Source organism: Mobula hypostoma, chromosome 6 (assembly GCF_963921235.1).
Source record: "Mobula hypostoma chromosome 6, sMobHyp1.1, whole genome shotgun sequence".
Lineage (NCBI taxonomy): Eukaryota > Metazoa > Chordata > Chondrichthyes > Myliobatiformes > Myliobatidae > Mobula > Mobula hypostoma.
Window position 1 is genome coordinate 163,021,953 of NC_086102.1, and position 22,466 is coordinate 163,044,418.

Consider the following 22,466-nt stretch of genomic DNA (forward strand, 5'->3'; position numbering starts at 1 on the left):
AGTGTTGATATGCCAAGGCATTTTGAAGTAAAGAGGAGGTAGTGTTGGGTCTCTTAAAGGGCATTAAGGCGGGTAAGTCCCCAGAGCCTAATAGGATATACCCAGGCCAGGGAAGAGATTGCTGGGGCCTTGACCAATGTCTTTGTGTCCTCTCCAGCCACAAGGTCCCGGTGGACTGGAGAGTAGCTAATGTTGTTCCATTATTCACAAGGGGAATCAGGGATAATCCTGGAAACTATAGACTGGTGAGTCTCACATCAGTGGTAGGGAAGCTACTGGAGAGAATTCTTAGGGATAGGGTTTATGAACATTCGGAAAACCATGGCCTAATTAGGGAGAGCCAGCTTGGCCTTGTGCAGGACAAGTCGTGTCTTACTAACTTGATCGAGATTTTTGTTGAGGAGATGAGGGTGATTGATGAAGATAGAATGGTAGATATTGTCTACATGGCTTTTAGTAAGATGTTTGACAAGGTCCCTCATGGGAGAAACATCCAGAAGATTAAGATGCAAGGGATCCATGGTGAACTGGTCGTTTGGATTCAGAACTAACTGGTCCATAGAAGGCAAATGATAGCGGTTAAAGGGACTTATTGTAGTTGGTGTTCTGTGATTAGTGATGTTCCACAGGGGGTCTGAACGGGGACCTCTGCTGTTCATGATGTATATAAATGACCTGGATTAAAATGTAGGTGGGTGGGTTTGTAAATTTGCAGATTAGTTAGTAAATTTGCAGATGAAGGCTGGTGGTGTTGTGGTGTTGTGGGTAGTGTAGAAGACTGGCCAAGAATGCAGCAGGATATAGATCAGTTCAGGATATGGGTGGAGAAATGGCAGATGGATTTGGCCAAATGTGAAGTGTTGGTCAAACATAAAGAGACAGTAATCTGTGTAGGACAAGATGAGCAGGAAGATCTTGAGGTCCAAGTTCATACTTCTTGAAAGCGGCTTCACGGGTTGATAGGGTAGTCATCAGTAACACTTTACATGTGGTTGTAGTCACAAGAGATTTGCAGATGCTGGAAATCTTGAGCAACACACACAAAATTCCAGCTGTACATATGAAGGGGAATAAACAGCCAATCAATTATACATGTATTTGCTCTGTTAATCAGTACACGGAGTATTTATGAATCCGGACATACATCATTCAGTACAATGGTAACGGTAGGCTGTTTTGGCTGCCTAGATTCCCAGAATATTCAGAGGTGCTTTGACTGATGAGATGTGCTTCCATTTCAAATCAGTAATTTTATAGCCCAAAATATTGAAGTAAACTGGGCAATTGTAACTATTGAAACTGTAATCAATCACCCATTGATATTTTTGTGCTTAAAGAGTATAAACCTTTCATGTACTTTATTCCAGAAGATTCTACCAAAGAGGTTTCCCGTCACATTTCCTGTACTGTTGGAGTTTAGAAGAATGCGAGGGTATCTTATTGGAACCTATCAGGTATTGAAAGGTCTGGATAGAGTGTATGTAGAGAAGGTGTTTCCTATAGTGGGGAATTTAGGACCAGAAGGCACAGCCTCAGAATGGAGAGACGTACATTTAGAACAGAGATGAGAATCTCTTTAGCCAGAGGGTGATAAATCTGTGGAGTTCATTGCTATGGATGGCTGTGCAAGCCCTTGGGTATATTTAAGGTGGAGGTTGATAGGTTCTTCATTAGTCAGGTTGTCAAAGGTTATTGGAAGAAGGCAAGAGAATAGGGTTGAAAGGGATGACCAATCAGCTGTGATGGAGTGGTGGAGAAGACTTGATGAGCCAAATGGCCTAATTCTGCTCCCATGTCATATGGTCCTATATATTCAAGCCCCTCCCCTTTTATAAATTCACCATTCTGGCTCCCCTCTTGCCCCTTCCCTTCTCTTCAGCTGCCCATTACCTCCCTTCGGTAATGGTAATTACCTCCCTTTGGTAACCATCCTTCCACTTCTCCTATGATCCATTCTCCTCTCCAATCAGATTCATTCTTCTTCTGCTCTTTGCCTCTTCCACTTCTCAGATTCTCACTTCACATCCCTCCCCCTCCCCCACCCACCTTCCCCCTCACCTGGCTTCACCTATCACCTGCCAGCTTGTACTTCTTCCCCTACCCCTACCTTCTTATTCTGGCCTCTTCCTCCTTGCTTTCCAGTCATGATGAAGGATTTCTGCCCAGAACATCGACTGTTTATTCCCCCGCCCCCCCCATAAATGCTGCCTGACCTGCTGAGTTCATCCAGCAGTTTGTGTTTTGTTCTGGATTTCCAGCATCTGCAGAATCTCTCGTGTGTACCTTTGTAACTGCAGAGTATTCTGAGCCACTGAGAGTTGGGAATGGGAACTGAAGTTGGTTTATTATTGTTACATGTACGGTGAAAAATTTTCCTTGCATAATATTCATGCAGATCAGATAGTTAGTGCATTCAGGTAGAACAACAGAATGCAGAATAAAGTGTAACAGCTGCTCAGAAAGTGCAGTGCAGGTAAGCAAGAATGTACAAGATCATAACAAGGTAGATTGTGAGGTCCAGAGCCCAACTTATCATTCTAGGGAACTATTTAATAGTCCAATAACAACAGGGCAGAAGCTGAGTTTGGGGGCTTGGTTCAGCTTCTCCATCCATTGACCAAAGTGCTCGGAACCACATCAGGGAACTGAGATGCATACTCTTGCCTGTCCTCTTCCATGACTCGTGTCCAAAGCCCATTCAACTATTTCCACCTTTAGTTGTAAACGATGAGTACCTCCCCTTTAAGAGGAGCAGGTATATATTCAACCGCCATAGCTAGCTTCAGCTGCACTATTTGTGGATCGATTGATATGCTAAGACAATAATGTATAAGTTTCAGTAAGACTGAAACGCTCAGACACCGCGGCCACTCCAGGTCCAATCAGAGGTGCATTTGTTCATCTTGTCTGACTTTTTTATGATCGAAGGTCACTGCTGGATACTAAGAACATCATTTACTGCAGGACTATCCATCAGCAAGTTGCCCAATAGCGATGTAGCTGGTCTTACTGCATACTGTTGTGCTGTCACCTGGACTTGTCATGTACTATTGAATGGTGTGCAGTTCAGAAAAAGGTACAAGTGATTGTCTTGGATGTTTTTGTGATCCATAAATGCTTTAAGTGTTAATGTTCTATCTTTGGCTGTCAGTCTGGCACCCTGCTGTTTTCTAGCCCAGAGCTGGGAAGAATGTTTTAAATTATTTCTCTGATCATTGCAGTTTCTTGGCCAAAAGCCAGAAAGTGTTTGAACTTTTATCTATTTCCCAAACACTTCTCCCACCATCCCATCCCCTAAGGGTTCTACCAATGGAAACAGAGTAGTTTTTGAATTCTTTTCTTATACTGCAACAGTTTCCCAGCTGTGTGTTGGGAAACACATTTGAGATCTTTAGAGCTAATCCTTAAATGATCTTCCATATGTTCTATGAAGAATAATTCGGATCCAATGATATTGAAATCCCTTACTGGTATTCTTCTAGAACCCCCTTTTTATAAATCATCATTCCCCATGTTTGCTGTTTATCCTACATTTAGTTGTTAACCTAATTACCGTTGTCTGTGCTGCATTCTGTCCACCCCCAGAGCTTTCTTCAGTCCTTGTCGCTGTGTTTATTATTCAATTGCATTCCTGGCATTTTCTTAATCCTCATTCTCCCTTGTTTTCTTGGCTTTAGGTGCAATTCCTGTACTTTATTCTTAAAGCCCTCTCTGGTGTTTTCAGGTATTTATTAGTTTTTTTTAAAACTAGACCTCTTTCTAGGTCTTGTTTATTTTAAATTCTGTTTTATATCATTGGAAAACACTATTCCTGATATTGTGATATTGTGGTTTTGCTTACATTCCATTTTTGGAGTTCCATTCAAATTTTTTTAAATGCTTATTTTCCCTAAGACCTGCTCCTGACATTTAAGACTATGAGACACAGAAGCTGAAGTTGGCCATTCAGCCCATCGAGTCTGCTCCACCATTCCATCATGGCTAATTTATTGTCCTTCTCAATCCCATTCTTCTGCCATCTCCCCTTAACACTTGACACCCTTATTAATTAAGAACCTATCCACCTCCACTTTAAATATATCCAATGATTTGGCCTCCACAGCCAAGATTATGCTTTGCACCATTTCAGTTTCCCGTCCACTCATTGGCCACTTTCTAACTTCCTGTTACCCATAGAATGATACAGATCAGGTACAGGAGTTCTTTCTTCACCTTTACAGTACAATTGGATCAAAATCACATTCATGTCTGTGGACCAGTACAAACCAAAGGTTGCCTGACTACAATGTGATGTTTTTTGCTCCAAACGTCTGGTTTCGTGCCATGTTCAGAAACTGGTAATCCAGGGAGAGCACGGAGCTTCTACCCAAACCACGTATCATTGCTTCCTGGACAAACATCTCGCCTGACCAATTACTCTCAGCTTTATCACAATCGGGTTGATTATCACTGACATATAATGTGAAATCTGTTGTTTTGCAGCAATAGTACAATGCAACATACAAAAATTCTGATAAGTTACAAAAATAAATAAATCATACAAAAGAAGAAAGAGGTGGTTCGATTTCATGGATTCATGGACCGTTCAGACATCTGATGGCGGAGGGGAAGACGCTGTTTCCAAAATGTTGAGTGTGAATCTTCAGATTTCTATACCTCCTTCCTTAATGGAGTAATGAGAAGAGAGCATGTCCCAGATGGCGAAGGTCCAAAGTGATAGATGTCAAGTTATTGAAGTACCGCCTCTTGAAGATGTCCTTGGATGCTGGGGGTGGTTGTATCTGTGATAGATATGGCTGAGCCTACATTTCATATGTTTTGGTACATCACCAAAAACTCTTTCAAACATATACAGTCGTACGATGGGACTATTCTGACTGGTTGCCTCACAGCCTGTTGTGGAGGATCCAATGTACAGGATGATGAGAGGCTGCAAAGGGTTATGGACTCATCCAGTCCCAACACAGGCACAACCCTCCCCACCATCAAGGACATTTTCAAGAGGTGGTCCCCTAGACTGTGGCATATGTAGATCATCAAACACCCTCACCATCCGGTACATGCTCTCTTGCATTACTACCATCTGGGAGGGAGCAGAAGAGCTTGAAGACTCACAGTCAAAGTTTTAAGAACAACTTCTGCCCCTCCACCATCAGATTTCAAAATAGTCCATGAACCCATGAACCCCACGTCATTATTCTTCTGTTGCATGTTTTTGTAAAATATAATTTTTTTTACGCCATGTACTGTTCTGTTACTGCAAAGCAACGAATTTCACAGCATTTGTCAGTGAATTTTGATTCTGAGTAGCTATGACATGACAAATCCTTTCTCCCTTGCACTGGTTGACCAAGATGACACCAATATCATCACCAGCTCCAGAGAAGTTCCAAGGTCGCTTTGATTTCAAGTTTTGACTTCACATCCAGCAACAGGATGTTGGCCTTCAGTTCCCCCTGAACTCATCGATGATACAAGTAAGAATCTGTATTGGAGTCTTCATTTCCCCACTACTTAAGTCCAGCTCCAGAGCCATATTTAAATTTGCTGACGACACCTCTGTTGTTGGATGAATCAGCATATAGAAGGGAGCTTGCTGCGGATGGAGTTTTGGGATTTAGACCCTGAGGCAATGAAGGACGTGCAATGGAAAGTCTGGCTGAGTGGTGCCACAATAACAACCTCTCACTCAATGTCAGCAAAACCAAAGAGCTGATTATTGACCACAGGAGGATGAAACCGAAGGTCCATGAGGCATTCCACATCAAGAGATCAGAGGTGGAAAGAGTCAGTAACTTTAAATTCCTCGGTTTTATCATTTCAGAGGATCTGTTCCGGATTTAGCATGTAAGTGCCTTTATGAAGAAGGTTCAGCAGCACCTCTACTTTCTTAGAAGTTTGCGAAGATTCATCATGTCATCTAAAATGCACAGGGAAGAGTATATTGACTGGTTTCATCATGGCCTGGTATGGAAATGCCAATGCACTTGAATGAAAAACCCTACAGCCTAGTTCATCATAGGCAAAGCCCTCCCAAACATTGAGCATACTTACGAGGAGTGCTGTCGCAAGAAAGTAGCATCCATTAGCAAGGACCTCCACCATCCAGGCCATGCTGTCTTCTCACTGTTGTCATAAGGAAGAAGGTACAGGAGCCTCAAGTCCCACACCACCATGTTCAGGAGCATGTATTACCCCTCAACCACTAGGCTCCTGAATCAGAGTGAATAACTTCACTCACCCCAACACTGAACTGATTCTACAACCTACGGGTTCACTTTCAAGGTCTCTACAACTCATGTTCTTAATATTATTTATGATTATCATTTTGCTTTTCTTTTTGTATTTGTGCAATATGTCATCTTTTACACATTGGTTGTTTCTGATTTGTTTTGATGTGTGGTTTTCTATAGATTCTATTGTGTTTCTTTGTACATAGTGTGAATGCCTGCAAGAAAATAAATCTCAGGGAATTATATGGTGACCTATCTGTACTTTAACAATAAATTTATTTTAAACATTGAAATTTGAAGAAGGTACTGCCATTTCACTGACTCTGGAATCTACCCCAGCACTTTGGAGAACGGATAGGGAGAGGGTCACCCTTTCATTTACTCACCAGTCAACTATTCTTGCAACAGGTTCTACAAGAAATGTAACACCAAGCCCAGAGAATTGATCAGTGTATATTGCACCTCATTACTTTTAATATGTTTTCACTCACTTGGCCATGTAGGAGCCGCTAACAAAATTTGAGAACTTCCTGACCAGTATTTTAAACATACTCCATCAGGGAGGAGGACAGGAGCCTGAAGATACACACTCAATGTTTTAGGAACAGCTTCTTCCCCTCCACCATCAGGTATCTGAATGGGCCATGAACCCATAAACATCACCTCAGCTTTTGCTCTCATTTCGCACTGTTTATTTTTGAAATATTTAATATAGTAATTTTTAATGTATTGCACTGTTTTGCTGCAGGAAAACAACAAATTCCACGACATATGTCAGTGGTAATAAACCAGATTCTGATTCTTATTCTGATTACTTCACAGCCATTTCAAGGACGTTGCTTTGAACTAAATAGTTACTGTGTTTCCTACTTTGTAATAGTGACTACACTTTAAACAAGCTTCCGTGCCTGCAAAGTGCTTTATGACTTTGTGAACACATAGAAGTCTCTACATGTCAATAACCTGCAGTCAACAACTGAGGGGTGGCATCTATGTATCACACGAGCCCAGCAGGCAGTGCTGCTGCCTCACTACTCCAGTGCCCTCATGTGCACTCTGACCACTGCGTGGAGTTTGCACATTTTTTCCTGTGACTACGTGGGTTTCTCTCAAGTTCCCTGGCTTTCTCCCATATACCAAATCCTGGGACGCTAAATAATTATTGTAAAATTACTCTCCCACTAGAAGATCAGTTGGAAAATCAGAGGGGGTTGATGGACATATAAGGTGGAATAGTTTACAGGGAAATGTGGGAGAATGGGATTGATGAGAGCTAGCATGGATGTGATGGGCCAAATAGACTCCTTCCATATCAGAAAGATATATGAGAGTGCAACTTGCAATTGCTATTATGCTACTTGTTTAGCTCATGTAATGAAGGAATAATTTCTACCCTGTGATATCCTTACTGATTTGTAATCCTGTCTCCCATCATTAAAAGAGAAAATTGGAAGAAGATTAGAAATAAAATTTGACTGCTAATACAGTACTATCTTTCTGAAGAAAAGGTTGTTTGGAGATAGTAACTAGCATAAAAATTCATGGTCTAGCTGAGTCAGATTTATTATCACTGTTTTATATGATGTGAAAATTTTTGTTTTGAGGCAGCAGTACAGTGCCGACATAAAATGACTATAAATCACAAAATAAATAAATGTGTAAAAATAAGGAATAATGAGGTAATGTTTATGGGTTCCTGGAATGCACAGAAATCCGATGGTGGAGGGGAAGAAGCTTTTTCTGAATCTAGGAGTGTGCGTCGTCCCTGGTGGTAGTGATGAGAAGAGGGCAGTAGTAGAAGAGAAGACAGCCCTCAATAATGGATGATGCTTTCTGGAGGTATTACCTCTTTAAGGTGACCACAATATTGGGGTAGGTTTTGCCTGAATGGGTCTACAACCCTCTGCAGTCTCTTGTAATCCTGTGCTTTGGAGCCACCATTCCGGGCTGTGATGCAACCAGTCAGAAGGCTCTCCAGTGACAGAAGTTTTCAAGAGTCTTCGGTGACATACCAAGTCATCTCAAGCTCCTAACAGAGCAGAGCCACTGGCATGCCTTCTTCGTGATTGCCTTGGTGTGTAGGGCACAGCCAGATTCTTAAAGATGTTGGCACCCAGGAACTTGAAGCTGCCCGATGCAGTGAACTTTCAGTTATCCTTCTGAGATGGTCTTCTCCAAGCAGGAGAGGAAATTGGAGCATCTAGAGGAAGCCCATGTAGTTCACAGGGAGAACGTACAAACTCTACAGGTGGTGCCGGAATTGAACTCCAAACTTTGGTACGCTCTGAGCTATGACAGCATTGAGCCAGCCACTACGCTATTGTGGCCTCTAAAACTCAAAAGCCAAGTGTGAACGGCCAGAAGAGCACACAGAATCTGGAGCAAAGCAAGTCCCTAATAATATGAAGAGAGAGATTTTCAGTATGTGCAAGAGAAAGCCTCATATACAAGAATAACTTTCTCATTGTGGATGCTTGCCTCTTTGCACAGGGTGAGCTGTACCAGATTGAAATGTTAAAGAGTCACTTCAAGAATTTCAATAAGGTGCTACAAATTCCACAGTAGCAAGGCATGTCTTATTTTATTCATTTTATGAATTTCGACATTCTTAAATCATGTTATTTCTGGACAGCATGTGTGTACATTTCCAGAACGCTCATTCAAACAAAGTGTAAGGCCACACATTTAGAGTGTGTTGAGTCCATTGACGCCTGCCAGCTGGACTAACTGCAGCTGTTTTGTAAAGAAAGTACTTATTAGTAAAAAATTCTGAGAATTCCCAAAACAAGCTGATACATCTTTTTGTACTTTACACCCTGAAATAAAGGAAATTAAACCAACAATACCACGTTGATTGGATGAGCAGGCTTAACTATCTATCAATCACATACTAAATGTAGCTTGAACATATCAGTCTGCACACAATGCATGTTTTATTTAATTGGATAGTTTGTAATCATCAGTTTATGTCTCTGATAGATGTTTTTCTCCCAGGAGAGTCAGCCCAGGATTAATTAAATTGTTAATAATGCATCCATTATGAACATATCCAATTTATTTTAATATATTTTGGTACGATTTTTGTTTCCAAAAATATTATTTCTTCGTAATTTTTTCTGCCTCTGTTGTTGCATGAATTAAGTCACCGGAGGAAGGTACTTGTAGCAATGAAGCAGCCTTTTATCTGACAAAACAAGATACAGCAGGCATCATATTGAGACTCTTTCAGAGGCAAGGTCTGGTTGGCCCATGTACCCCAATATTTTATGTGCTAAATATCAAAGGACAATTCCATATTTACAATGCATCCACAATGATTTCTTTGAAACTGCACTCTAACCTCACACTTCCTGATTCACACCCACACCACAGACATGTAAATTAATTTTAATCAGCATTGTGTGGTCTATGATTCAGGGATTTTAGGAACCTATTGTTCAGAGCTGCATTTTAAATTAAATCTACAATCTACAGTATATTCAGATCTGAAGATTGGTGACTGAAGTCATTTGCTAGATGTGCTAAACCGAAAAATCGCTCTAACAGTCCCTCCTCTTGGTCCTCCTGGACAAAAATAAATTTGTACCAGGAAAGGAGGACCTACTCAAAAAGGGCAGCAGAAATGCCCTACCTCAGAATTCCCCACCACCCCCAATTAATTTATGTGCATCTACATTTACCCTATCATCCCTAATCGCTACCTACAAAATGCCAAGCAGAGAAATTGTTCCACAAATTTGAGCAACAGCCTTTTGAAATGCAGCTTTGCTCGTATGCCTGTTGGCTCTTTCCCTGCTGGCTGATTGAAGCTTAATCACATTCCTTGTCTTCACCCCTTCGTTCTCTGTTGGCTAAAGCTCTCTCCTTCCAGATGCACCGGCAAGGTAAGTGCATCAGGCTCACTCGCCCTCTCATCGATATGCAGGAACTGCCTGGTATGGAAACTGTACTTTCCTCGATTGCAGGAATCTGCAGAGTGGTGTGGCAGCCCGGGACATCTGTGGATGTGAACTTCCCACTATTCAGGACACTTACAGCAACAGGTGAGTAAGAAGGGTCCAAAGGATCACTGGGGACCCGTGTCACCCCATCCAGGAAACTGTACCACAGCATAAAAGCTAGGATCAACAGGCTCCAGGACAGCTTCTTCCACCAGCCATCAGACAGATTAATTCATACTGATAAAATTGTATTTCTATGCTATGTTGACTGTTCTGTTGTGTATCTTGTTGCACATACAATTTATTACAAATTACTATAATTTGCACGTTGCACATTCAGATAGAGACATAACATAAAGATATTTACTCCTCATGTATGTGAAGGATGTAAGAAATAAAGTCAATTCAATTCACGAAGTGGCTGGGGTGGTCTCCATTTGAATGACTGCAAGGACCTCTCCCTGCTGGCGCCCCTGACAATGCTGTTGTGCACATCCGTAGGTGACCAGCGCTGGCAGTGGGGGCCACCGCCAAATTGTTTTCTGACCTAGAAGCTGTCTTCACCAGCTCTATGATCTGATCAATAGTGAGACCAGGCGCAGGTGGTGACAGAGATTGTGTGTGTGCTGTGATGGTTGAGGGTAATAACTGCTTCTGCAGCTGGTGGTATGAGCCATGAGGCTCCTGTACCTTCTTTCTGATGGCAGCAGCGAGAAGACAACATAGCCTAGGTGGGGGGGGGGGGGTCGTTGATGATGGATGCTGCTTTCCTGCGACAGCACTCCATGTAGATGTTCTCAGTGGTGAGGAGGGCTTTAGCTGTGATGAAGTGGGTTGTATCCACTACTTTTTGTAGGATTTCCCGTTCAAAGGCATTGTGTCTCCATACCAGGCTGTGGTGCAACTAGTCATTATATTCTTTACCACACATCAATAGAAGTTTGTCGAAGTTTTAGATGTCATGCTGAAGTCTTGCAAACTTCTAAGGAAGTAGAGGCAGTGCCGTGCTTTCTTCATAATTGCACTTACGCGCTGGGTCGAGGACAGGTCCTCCGAAATAGTTACACTGAGGCATTTCAAGGTGCTGACCCTCTCCACTTCTGATTCCCCTGTTGAGGTCTGATCTATATGATAGCATGAATTTTCATGACTGTTTTGGATGCCTTCTATATGGGTAGAGGGATTTTAAAAAAGATTTTTGTTGTCCTTATATGCCTATTTTTGTGCAGGTCTATCCAGTGTATCCAGCTGTCCAAAGTTCTGAAGAGACCAAAATATGAACTATCAGAGAGGGAAAGCGTGCACACGCCCGACGAATCCACAGCCAATTCCAGGACAGCGGCGACACGCGGCACATGTGGAAGGGCATTCAGGACATCCCCAACTACAGGACAACATCACCTGCCTGTGCTGGTGATGCCCCCTCCCAGATGCGTTGAACAAATTCTACACTCGTTTCGAGGCGGAAAATGACGTGGAGGCGAGGAAGACCACTCCTGCTCCCAATGACCAGGTGCTGTGTCTTGCCGTGGCCGATGTAAGGAGAACCCTGTGCAGGGTCAACCCACGGAAGGCTGCTGGACCAGACAATATTCCTGGCAGAGTGCTTAGAGGATGTGTAGACCAGCTAGCAGATGTTCTCACTGACATCTTCAACATCTCCCTGAGCAGCGCCGTCATTCCTACGTGCTTCAAGGCTGCCACCATCGTCCCGTGCCGAAGAAGTTTTCAGTGTCCTGTCTCAACGACTACCGTCCCGTCGCACTCACATCCATCATCATGAAGTGTTTCGGGAGACTTGTCATGAGGCACATCAAGACCCTGCTGCCCCCCTCACTGGGCCCCCTGCAGTTCGCGTATCATCCCAACCACTCAACAGACAATGCCATTGCCACCACCCTCCACCTGGCCCTCACCCACCTGGACAAAAAAGACACGTACGTTCGAATGCTGTTCATAGACTTCAGTTCAGTATTCAATACAATCATTCCTCAGAAACTGATTGGAAAGCTGAAACTGCTGGGCCTGAATACCTCCCTGTGGAACTGGATCCTAGACTTCCTGACTGGGAGACCTCTGTCAGTCCGGATCGAGAGCAGCATCTCCAACACCATCACACTGAGCACGGGGGCTCCCCAGGGCTGTGTGCTCAGTCCATTGCTGTTCACTCTGCTGACCCACGACTGTGCAGCAATACACAGCTCGAATCACATCATCAAGTTCGCCGATGACATGACCGTGGTGGGTCGCATCAGCAAGAACAACGAGTCAGCATACAGAGAGGAGGTGCAGCAGCTAATGGACTGGTGCAGCGCCAACAACCTGTCTCTGAATGTGAACAAAACAAAAGAGATGGTTGCTGACTTCAGGAGGACACGGAGCGACCACTCTCTGCTGAACATCGGGGACTCCTCCGTAGAGATCGTTAAGAGCACCAAATTTCCTGGTGTTCATCTGGTGAGGAATCTCACCTGGTCCCTCAACACGAGCTCCATAGCCAAGAAAGCCCAGCAGCGTCTCTACTTTCTGCGAAGGCTGAGAAAAGTCCATCTCCCACCGCCGATCCTCACCACATTCTACAGAGGATGTATCGAGAGCAGCTGCATCACGGCCCGGTTCAGAAATTGCACCGTCTCGGATCAAAAGACCCTTCAGCAGATAGTGAGGTCAGCTGAGAAGATCATCAGGGTCTCTCTTCCCGCCATTACAGACATGTACACCACACGTTGCACCTGTAAAGCCAACAGCATTGTGAAGGACCCCATGCACCCTTCATACAAACTCTTCCCCCTCCTGCCATCTGGCAAAAGGCACCGAAGCATTCAGGCTCTCATGACTAGACTGTGCAACAGTTTCTTCCCCCAAGCCATCAGACTCCTCAATACCCAGAGTCTAGACTGACATCTATATCATTTATTATTATATGGTAATTTGTCCTCTACTGTGCCTATTGTCTTGTTTATTATTTATTGTACTGCCCTACACTGTTTTGTGCACTTTATGTAGTCCTGTGTAGGTCTGTAGTCTAGTGTAGTTTTTGTGTTGTCTTACGTAGTCTAGTGTAGCCTAGTGTTGTCTCACTTAGTCTAGTGTAGTTTTGTGTTGTTTCATGTAGCACCATGGTCCTGGAGGAACATTGTTTCATTTTTACTGTGTACTGTACCAGCAGTTTATGGTCGAAATGACAATAAAAAGCGACTTGACTTGACTTGACTTAATCTAGAGCTACAATGTTGGTTGACTGTCATTTGGTGCAAGACAAATTCATGACAATGAGGTCAGATGTGTTTGGAATGGTCACTCAGAAATGTAAAAGGTGAGTGGCTTCAACATAAAATTAACACAGAGACTACACATTGCCTTGGTGGCTGGTATTTGCCCTCCCCTGGCAAAAATCTTCATTTACTGATGAGTTATGAAAAGCTACATCAGGAGACCCTCTGTAGCATTCAAAGGTTTCAACGCCAATCCAGCAACATCTCTTTTAATTTCCAAGTAAGAATTAATCCTGGATTAGTTCATGATATACAGTATTGTGTAAAAATCTCAGGCACCCTAGATGGTCTATATGGTTTCAGCTGGGATGGCCTTCACAGAGCCCTGATCTTAACATCATTGAGGCTGTCTGGAATTAACAAGACAGCCAAAGTTGGCAGAGGAACTGTGGCAGTTGTTCAAGATGCTTGGAACAACCTAGCAGCTGATTTTCTTATAAAACTGCATGACAGTGTACCTAAGAGAATTGATGCAGTTTTAAAGGCAGTTCTGTGTTAGGCACATCGCCAAGTGGTTAAGGTGTTTGTCTAGTTACCTCAAGGTTGCTAGTTCGAGCCTCAGCTGTGGCAGCGTGTTTGTGCCCTTGAGCAAGGCACTTAATTACACATTGCTCTAGTTCGTGTGAGGAGTAGCGCCCCACACAGACTTCCAATCTGCGCCTTGTAAGGCATGAAAATGCCCGACGCAGGCCTCTCATGGTCTGAGTCGACATTCCTTCCCCTTTAAAGGCAAAAGTTAGTCATGCCAAACATTGACTTGATTTATTTTGTTTTACTCTTTACTGCTCTTTATAGTAATTTTTTTTGATATTTGGCAACTTTTCATTTCATTATTTTTGAAAGCATCTTCACTTTACAGAATTTTTTTTTTTACAGGTGCCTAAGATAGTATTGTAGGTCCCACCAAGAGAAAGCAAAGGCTTGATCACAGCCATCTCTTGATTACAGATTTCTTGATCTTGATCACAGTCTCCTCTCCCATCAGGCAGAAGATCCAAAGCCTGAGAATGTGCAGTCTGGCTCAAGGACAGCTTCTACTCCACTATAATTGGACTCTCGAATGGACCTCTTGTACGATCAGATGAATTCTTGACCTCACAATCCACCTTGTTATGATTTTGCACTTTACTGTTTATTGGCACTGTCACTTTCTCTGTAGTTTCTGCACTTTATTCTGCATTGTTATTGTTTTATCTTGTTCGACCTCCAAGCATTGTGGAATGATTTGGTCTGTGTGAGCACTATACATGACAAGCTTTTCACTGTATTTTGGTGCATGTGAAAATAGTAAGCCAACAAAAATTTCACAATGACACCGTCTTGATCTGGATGAGGTGTGTGAGGGGAGAATAGACTTGTGCAAGGCTTCACCAGCTGCTGAAGGAGAAGGGAACAGGAGGGTGAGCTTCCCTGCTCTCTACAGGAGTAGGGCACTTTCCCACTCCCAACCTTCACCACTGCTTCCATTATCCTCCACAGCACCCATCCCAACCACCTCCACCAGAGCTTTTAGGGTTATGTATGAAAACTTCAGCCCTGAGCCATTATGCAATGTTTCATTACCTGCCTGCCAGTGTAGCCCACACCTTCACTGGAAGTAGGTGCAAAGGGTCAACACATATTCCTCCAGATCTAATTGGATCTAATTAACACTTGAGTTCCAAACCTGCAGGTCTCTGGCTTAGCTGCCCCAGGCAAATTGAATTGATGGCAACCAGTAATTAGAGCCAAAACTGTGTGTTAAATCAAGACTTTCAAACAGTTATCTCATTAGCGCAGGACATTTAGTGGTCTGTTTTCTTCCTTTGGTCAAAATAAGTTTCAGGTGATAGAGACACCAAGACACTCCTGGCTATGAACATAGCAAGAGATATATTAGGAAAAGCCTCAAAGTAATGGGTGTGCTGGTAAACTGTTGGATTTAAAAACAAGAAAAATGAAATAAATTTTTTCTGTTTTGTTCTCTACAGGAGGTACTTATGGTCGGGCCATTTTACTCCAAAGGCAACAGCAACTTCTCCAACTCCCTACCCCACCCTTGGCAAGCAACTCTGGAAACAGAAATATTGCTGAGATTTTCATCAGAGCAGGAAGGACTGGCCTCGTGTGCTCTGCTGGTGCCAGAACAAAATTATGTGTAACCTGTGTTAAGACTATCAAATTTAATAGGGCAATTAGAAACTAATTTTGCCTTCAGCCGTGTCAGTTGGAGACTACTGGATGGGGAGTTTAGTTTTCCGTAGTTTCACAATTAATAATAAATTCACGGCTGTTTCCAAAGATCACGGTAATACAACAGCACATTCCAGTCATTTGTTCATATTTGAATACAAACAATTTGTATTTGTGAAAAGAAATTGTGCATTCAGTTTAATGACCTAGGTTCATAGACTGTGTATTTGTAAATCTGTCATCCAGTTGTCTGTTCAGACGTAATCCTCTGGATGTTCCTGCAGCTAATTCTATCATAGTACCGAAGATTAGGAAGTGTTCCATCACGTAGACAAAACAGGTGATAGGGTCACCTTGGAAAACTGCCTGATGACGCAAAGAGGATAGAAGATAAGGATTGTCAATCCGTTGTTTGAATGGATCACCAGAGTCACTGATCTATCCTCATCTATAGTCAATACAGAGTGGGACCATACCACCTTTCACCTCCCTGCCTGGCTGAGAGGGGTGTCTTCGTCATGAGCAGAAAATTGCCGAGCTACATGGGAAAATATTTCAACTTCATCAGATTAAGGATCAATTCCTTGACTTTGTAGTCGCTACGGGGGACTCCACATCACAAGAGAGCTTGACTTCACTGTCCCCAAAATTGGGCCGAATTCCACCATTCCTTGTTCAGGAGCCGCTCCAGCCAAGCCAGGAGAGCCCCTGGATTCAATTAGGAACTAGGCCCAAGGCATCAGTCAACTCACCTCTCTGCGTAGCAGGCGTTGAACAGTTGTAGAAAAGCGTAGGAGCTCCACTCCTTCACTTACATGACAAGAAATCCAACTACAAAACAGATTCAGCATCCTGGACGAGCAAGTGTTTTTCCCACTGACCGGTTCATCTCATCTTCTATGCTTTGTAACACCAAAACATAAGACTAATTGAAAGAGAAACACGGGAGACAGGGATAAGCATGTCAACTTCATTTTTACTTTTAGTGAGGCACGCACTCATGACGTATGCCATTCATGTACTTTTACATATAACCCGTAATTAATTATGTTAACAACAAAGAATGCTTATTCAAATAAAATATTTTCAATATTACTCAAATACTATATAACTGAAATATTAAATACAAAACACTCCTCCCTGCTTAGCTAGAAACTCTACCTCAATATAGAATATATCAATATTAGGTTCTGGGGGCCTCCTCCCTGGTCATTGTAGGAGTTGAGTCTGGAATTGCTGGAAGTGGTTCTGACAGCTCTCGACACTTTTTTTCCCTCCAACAATTGACTCTGCTCTCCTCAACTGATCATTCTGTCATCTCCAGATGACATCAGATGCAATCTTCACTCTGTAGGAGAGTGATCCAGTTCTTTCCTTCATCTTGCCAAGTACCCAGTTTTCATCACCTCTCTAGTCTCTCCCCAGGACTGCTTGTCCAGGAGTGAAACATCGAACCTCCTTGATTGAGGAACCCTCAGTTTGTCTCCACTGTTTCTCTCCTTCTGAGACTAGGTTTGAGGAGGTCCGAGCATGAGCCAGGAACAGCATAGCTGGTGAGTTGTTGGTTAGGGAGTGTGCTGCATTGCGATATGCAAGGAGGAAATTGGTGAGCTTCTGATTCAATATTAGTGCAGTGTGTTCTGCTGATATTGTCCACAATGCATTCTTTATTCTCTGGACAAACCTTTCTGCCTAGCCATTTGTAGCTGGGTGGTATGGCGCAGGTGTAAGATGTCTTATTCCATTCATTTTCAGGAATGACAAACTGTTCTGCAACAAACTGTGGTCCATTCTCACTGACCAAGTGTTCTGGAACACCAGTCCTTGAGAAGAGACTTTTCAACATATCAGCAGTGTGTGAGACTGTAGTGGGGGGCTATTGGGAACACTTCTGGACGCTTTGCTGCATCCTTGACTACTAAGAAATTTGGCCCATGAATGGTCCAGCAAAATCAACATGAGTCCTCTGGCAGGGCAAAGCAGGTCATTCTCAGGGATGGGGAGCTGCTACTCTTGGCATATTCTGCATGTGTTGGCATCCTGGAGAGTGCAAGACAAACTGCTCGATCTGCTGATCTATCCCAGGCCACCAGATGAAGCTTCAAGCAGTGCTTTCATTTTGACCATAAGTAGCTCTTCCGACCGTTGAGCTCTCAGCTCAGATGGTACAACAACTCTCAACCCCCTCATACAGCAAGTTCATCCCAGCACTGGTAAAAATGGGGGAAATGCACGTTCCAGCATGTAGACCTGAGACAGAGTGGAGTCTTTTCTAGTTTCCCTTTGGATCATCTCTGCCATAATAAGGAGACATTAAGGGAGAGCACATCAAGGAGTATCTTCTTCAGTAAATTTTTCAGGTATTTCCTTTTCCAAGGGGAAATGGGACAATCCGTCAGCATTTCTATGATTAGTTGTACTCTTGAATTCAATCTTGTAATTGTGTCCTCCAGGAAACAGGCCCCATCTCTGCATTCATGCTGCTGCTGTTAGTACAACATCCATGAACATGAACATGAGTGGTTGATGATCAGTAACGAGACTAAACTCGCTCCCATACATGTACTGGTTGAAATGTTTTATTTCCCAAAACAGGCTCAGGGCCTCCCTGTCAATCTGTACGTAATTTTTCTCTGCAGCGGTAAGGGAACGTGATGCAAAGGGCATTCATTTCCATTATATGTGACATGACTACATCTACACCATAATGTGTCACAGCAAGCTTCAATGAATCATAATGTGTGAGTACAGTGCCTGACATCATCATTTCCTTTTCCCACATCACACTGATTTGTCTATTGCCATTTCTTCCTGATCTGTACTAATGCGTTAGTGGTGACGCACAGTAGCGAGGTTTAGGAGGAACCTGTAATGGTAATCAACAAATCCTAAAAAGGACTGCAACTTTGACTTGTCATTTGGCCTTGGGCAATCCACCACTGCTTGGATTTTCTCAGCACACATGTGTAACCTTTGTGCGTCATTAGTGTGACCACAGTAATGATGCTTGGTTTAAAGAATTCACACATTGCATTGTGCTCTAAGCCCATAAACTTTTAAAACCCATAAACTGCCTTGAGATTTTGGAGATATTCCTTGTCATCCTCACCGGTAGCAATGACGTTATCCAGGAAACACTGAGTGCCTGGGCAGCTTTGAAGCAGCTGGTCCATAGCTTTCTGCCAGAGTGGAAGTGCAGGTGCTACTCCAAAAAATAAGCCTTTTATAGCATTAAAGCCCTTTGTGAGTGTTTATGGTGAGAAACACTTTGGACTCTTCCTTCATCTCCATTCTAGATAGCCTCAGCTAAGTCCACCTTGCTGAAGTATTTTCCTCCAGAAACATTTGCAAAGATATCCGCTATCCTGGACAAAGATCAACTTTCAGTGCTGGGTTGATGTTGACCTTAAAATCACCACAGTCCCAGCAGACACTATTTTATCCTTGATATGTTTGAGTTGTCCAATGCCATTCTGAGCACTGCTGTCCCATTATCCAGTATCTTTCTTAATTCACTTTCAGTCAACTCTATTGCATGGGGTATGGCATGCAAATGGTGGATGGATCTCCAATCAAGTTGCAGTTGTCTCAGCCAGTCACAACCCCACAACACTAGCCCTTCTGTTTTTACCACATACCAGCCCAATGTGGCTTGTTGGTTGTTGTATTTCACAGTTATGCATGTCAATCCCATAGGAGTCTCCAGTATAGGTTCTTAGTTGAATATCTGTAGGCTTCAGTTCATTATCTTTTAAATGCCATTAAATCTCATTTTGTGGAATGACTGATTCAGCCAGCCAGTGTCAAATTCTATTTTAATTATTTGCCATTTACTTGTGGTATAAGCCTTATTACTTACCGTCACTTTATAAATCTCAAGGCTACTCTCACCATTATCAGATTTTTCATCAACAGGCTGCGGTTTAGTGCTCTTTTAAATTAATTTTTTTAATAAATTTCTACAATGCAACAACAAAAAAAAGTAAAAAAAGAGGTTTATACAGTGCAAAACAAACTTATCAAATGTACAGTTCATAACAGTTAAGGAAAAGCACTCATAGTAGAATTGTATAGAGTTAGTTACCACCCCACCCTCCCACTACCCAAGCCAACCTTATGATATATAGAAAAGTTAATCAGAACTTTTATCACCACAGAGCTATATTTATAAAAAGAAAAATTGCCTACTACCTGAGCTATAATATGTTTACACATCAAAAAAAAAACGTAAATCTTAACCGAAAGAAGCTGGAAGTAAGGGATTTAAATGCAAAAGAAAAAAAGGAGGGATGAACCCTTAATCTAAATGGGAATTATGAAAATATTCAAGAAAAGGTCCCCACACCTTTTGGAACTTTATATCTGAATTAAGAAGTGAATTATGAATCTTTTCAAGCTCTAAGCAGGACGTAATGTCTCTGAGCCATTGAGCATGAGTGGGTGGGGCAACATCTCTCCACCCAAGAAGGACTGCACGTCTGGCCAAAAGAGAGGCAAAAAACAACGTACAATGTTTAGGCAGACTCAGATGCGTGTCAACTTCTCCCAAGGTGCTGAAAAGAGTAATCAAAGGGTTAGGTTCCAAGTAGCAATTAAGTATATGGGATAAAGTTTTAAAAAAACTCTCCAGAATTTCTCCAAGCTAGGACAAGCCCAGTACATATGGTAAGGGAAGCCTCGCCCCCTTTACACTTGTCGCAACAGGGACTAATATCAGGATAGAACCGCGATAATTTAGTTTTAGACATATGAGCCCTGTGTACAAACTTGAACTGTAAAAGGCAGCGGCGAGCACAGAAAGAAGTTGAATTAACTGACTTGGGAATTGAATCCCAAGGCTCATTGGACAGAGAAAATTTAAATCATGCTCTCAGGCAGTTTTAATTTTGTCAAAGGGGGCTTGCCTCAAAATGGCTAACATATCTCAAATAGTGGATATTAAACCTTTACCCAATGGGTTCATACGAAGAAACAAGTATATGGGATAAAGTTGTCTATGAAAAGATCTTCAAACCACCTAATGCCCTTTCTGTGCCAGTCTTGAAATGTGAAATCCTGCATAGAAGGCTGAAAAAAGATGGTTATGTAGAATGGGACTAGAGAGAGAGAAACCGTGAAGACCATTATATTTTCTGAACGGAGACCATATTCTCAGAGTGTGTCTGATGACAGGATTAACAATTGATTTAGGCAGATGGCAAGGAAGTGCGGAAATGGAGAAATTCTTATAAGAGTTTAACTCCATTGCCACTCATATTGGCCAGGTAGACTGATTATAAAAGTAAGACCAAAAGATAAGACAATGTATGTTGGCTGCCCAGTAATATAAACGAAAATTGGGCGAGGCCATACCACCTACCCTTTTAGGATTTTGAAGGTGAGCTTTATTTAGTCTGGGACATTTGCCCTTCCATAAATAGGACGAAATAATAGAATCTAACGAGTCGAAAAAAAGCTTTAGAAATAAAAATTGGTAAAGATCAAAATAAGTGTAAAGATTTAGGAAGGGTATACATTTTAACAACATTAATTCGACCTATCAGAGACATAGACAGGGGTGACCACTGTACTAGACTCTGTTTTGTATAATTTTTGATTAGATTATGAGAACGCTCAGTCCTCTTTTATTGTCATTTCCGAATGCATACATGCATTAAGAAATGATACAATGTTTCTCTGGAGTGATATCACAGAAAACAGGACAGACCAAAGACTAACACTGACAAAACCGCATAATTATAACAAACAACAGGAATTCTGCTGATGCTGGAAATTCAAGCAACACACATCAAAGTTGCTGGTGAACACAGCAGGCCAGGCAGCATCTCTAGGAAGAGGTACAGTTGACGTTTCAGGCCGAGACTCTTTGCCAGTCCTGATGAAGGGTCTCGGCCTGAAACGTTAATTATAACATATAGTTACAGCAGTGCAAAACAATAGCATAATTTGATGAAGAACAGATCATGGGCACAGTAAAAAAAGAGTCTCAAAGTCCCGAGTCCCCGATAGCAGGTGGCAAAAGGGACAAACTCCCTGCCATAAACCTCCGGGCACCGTCAACTTGCTGATGCCTTGGAAGCACCCAACCACAGCCGACACTGAGTCCATCTGTCCAAAAACTCCAAGCTTCTGACCAGCCTCTCCGATACAGCCTCCCGAGCGCCATCCTCTGCCAAGTGCCTTCAACCTCTCCCCGGCCGCTGAAACACACAAAGCCGAGGATTTCGAGGCCTTCAACTCCGGAGATTCCGGTTACCACACAGTAGCAGTGGCAGCAAAGCGGGCATTTCAGAAATTTTCCAGATGTTCCTCTGTGCTCTCACGTCTATCTCCATCAAATCAGAATTGTGCACGGTCCCCTACTTGACAAATAACAGATATTCATCACCGAAGTGGCCGCATGCTTCAAAATTTTCTCCAAAAAGATGCCTATAATTCCTTGTTACTGTAATGCCAAGGTAAGTAAATTGATTATTTACTACTTTAAAAGGGAGGTTATGAAATTCTAATATTTGTGCTTCTCTGTTTATTGGAAAGAGTTCGCTCTTATGTAAATTAAGTTTGTATACGGAAAGCTTTTTGAAACAGTAATTGACTTTTTATCTTTTTCTCTTCCCTGCACAGTCCATTTATTTTGTGAGTGCTTTGTACGTGTCCTACTTTGTTGCATTTTCTGCAAGTTTCACCTTTAAACCTGCATTGATCTGGTGTTTATGAGCGCCTGCCACAATGGTAACACAATTTATTTGACCAGACCCGCTTCTGTTTAGACTTTGCAATTTTGTTCACTCACTTTCATTCCTGACTGCAACTTCATTGTGTCCTTTTCTGTTGTTTCCATTGAT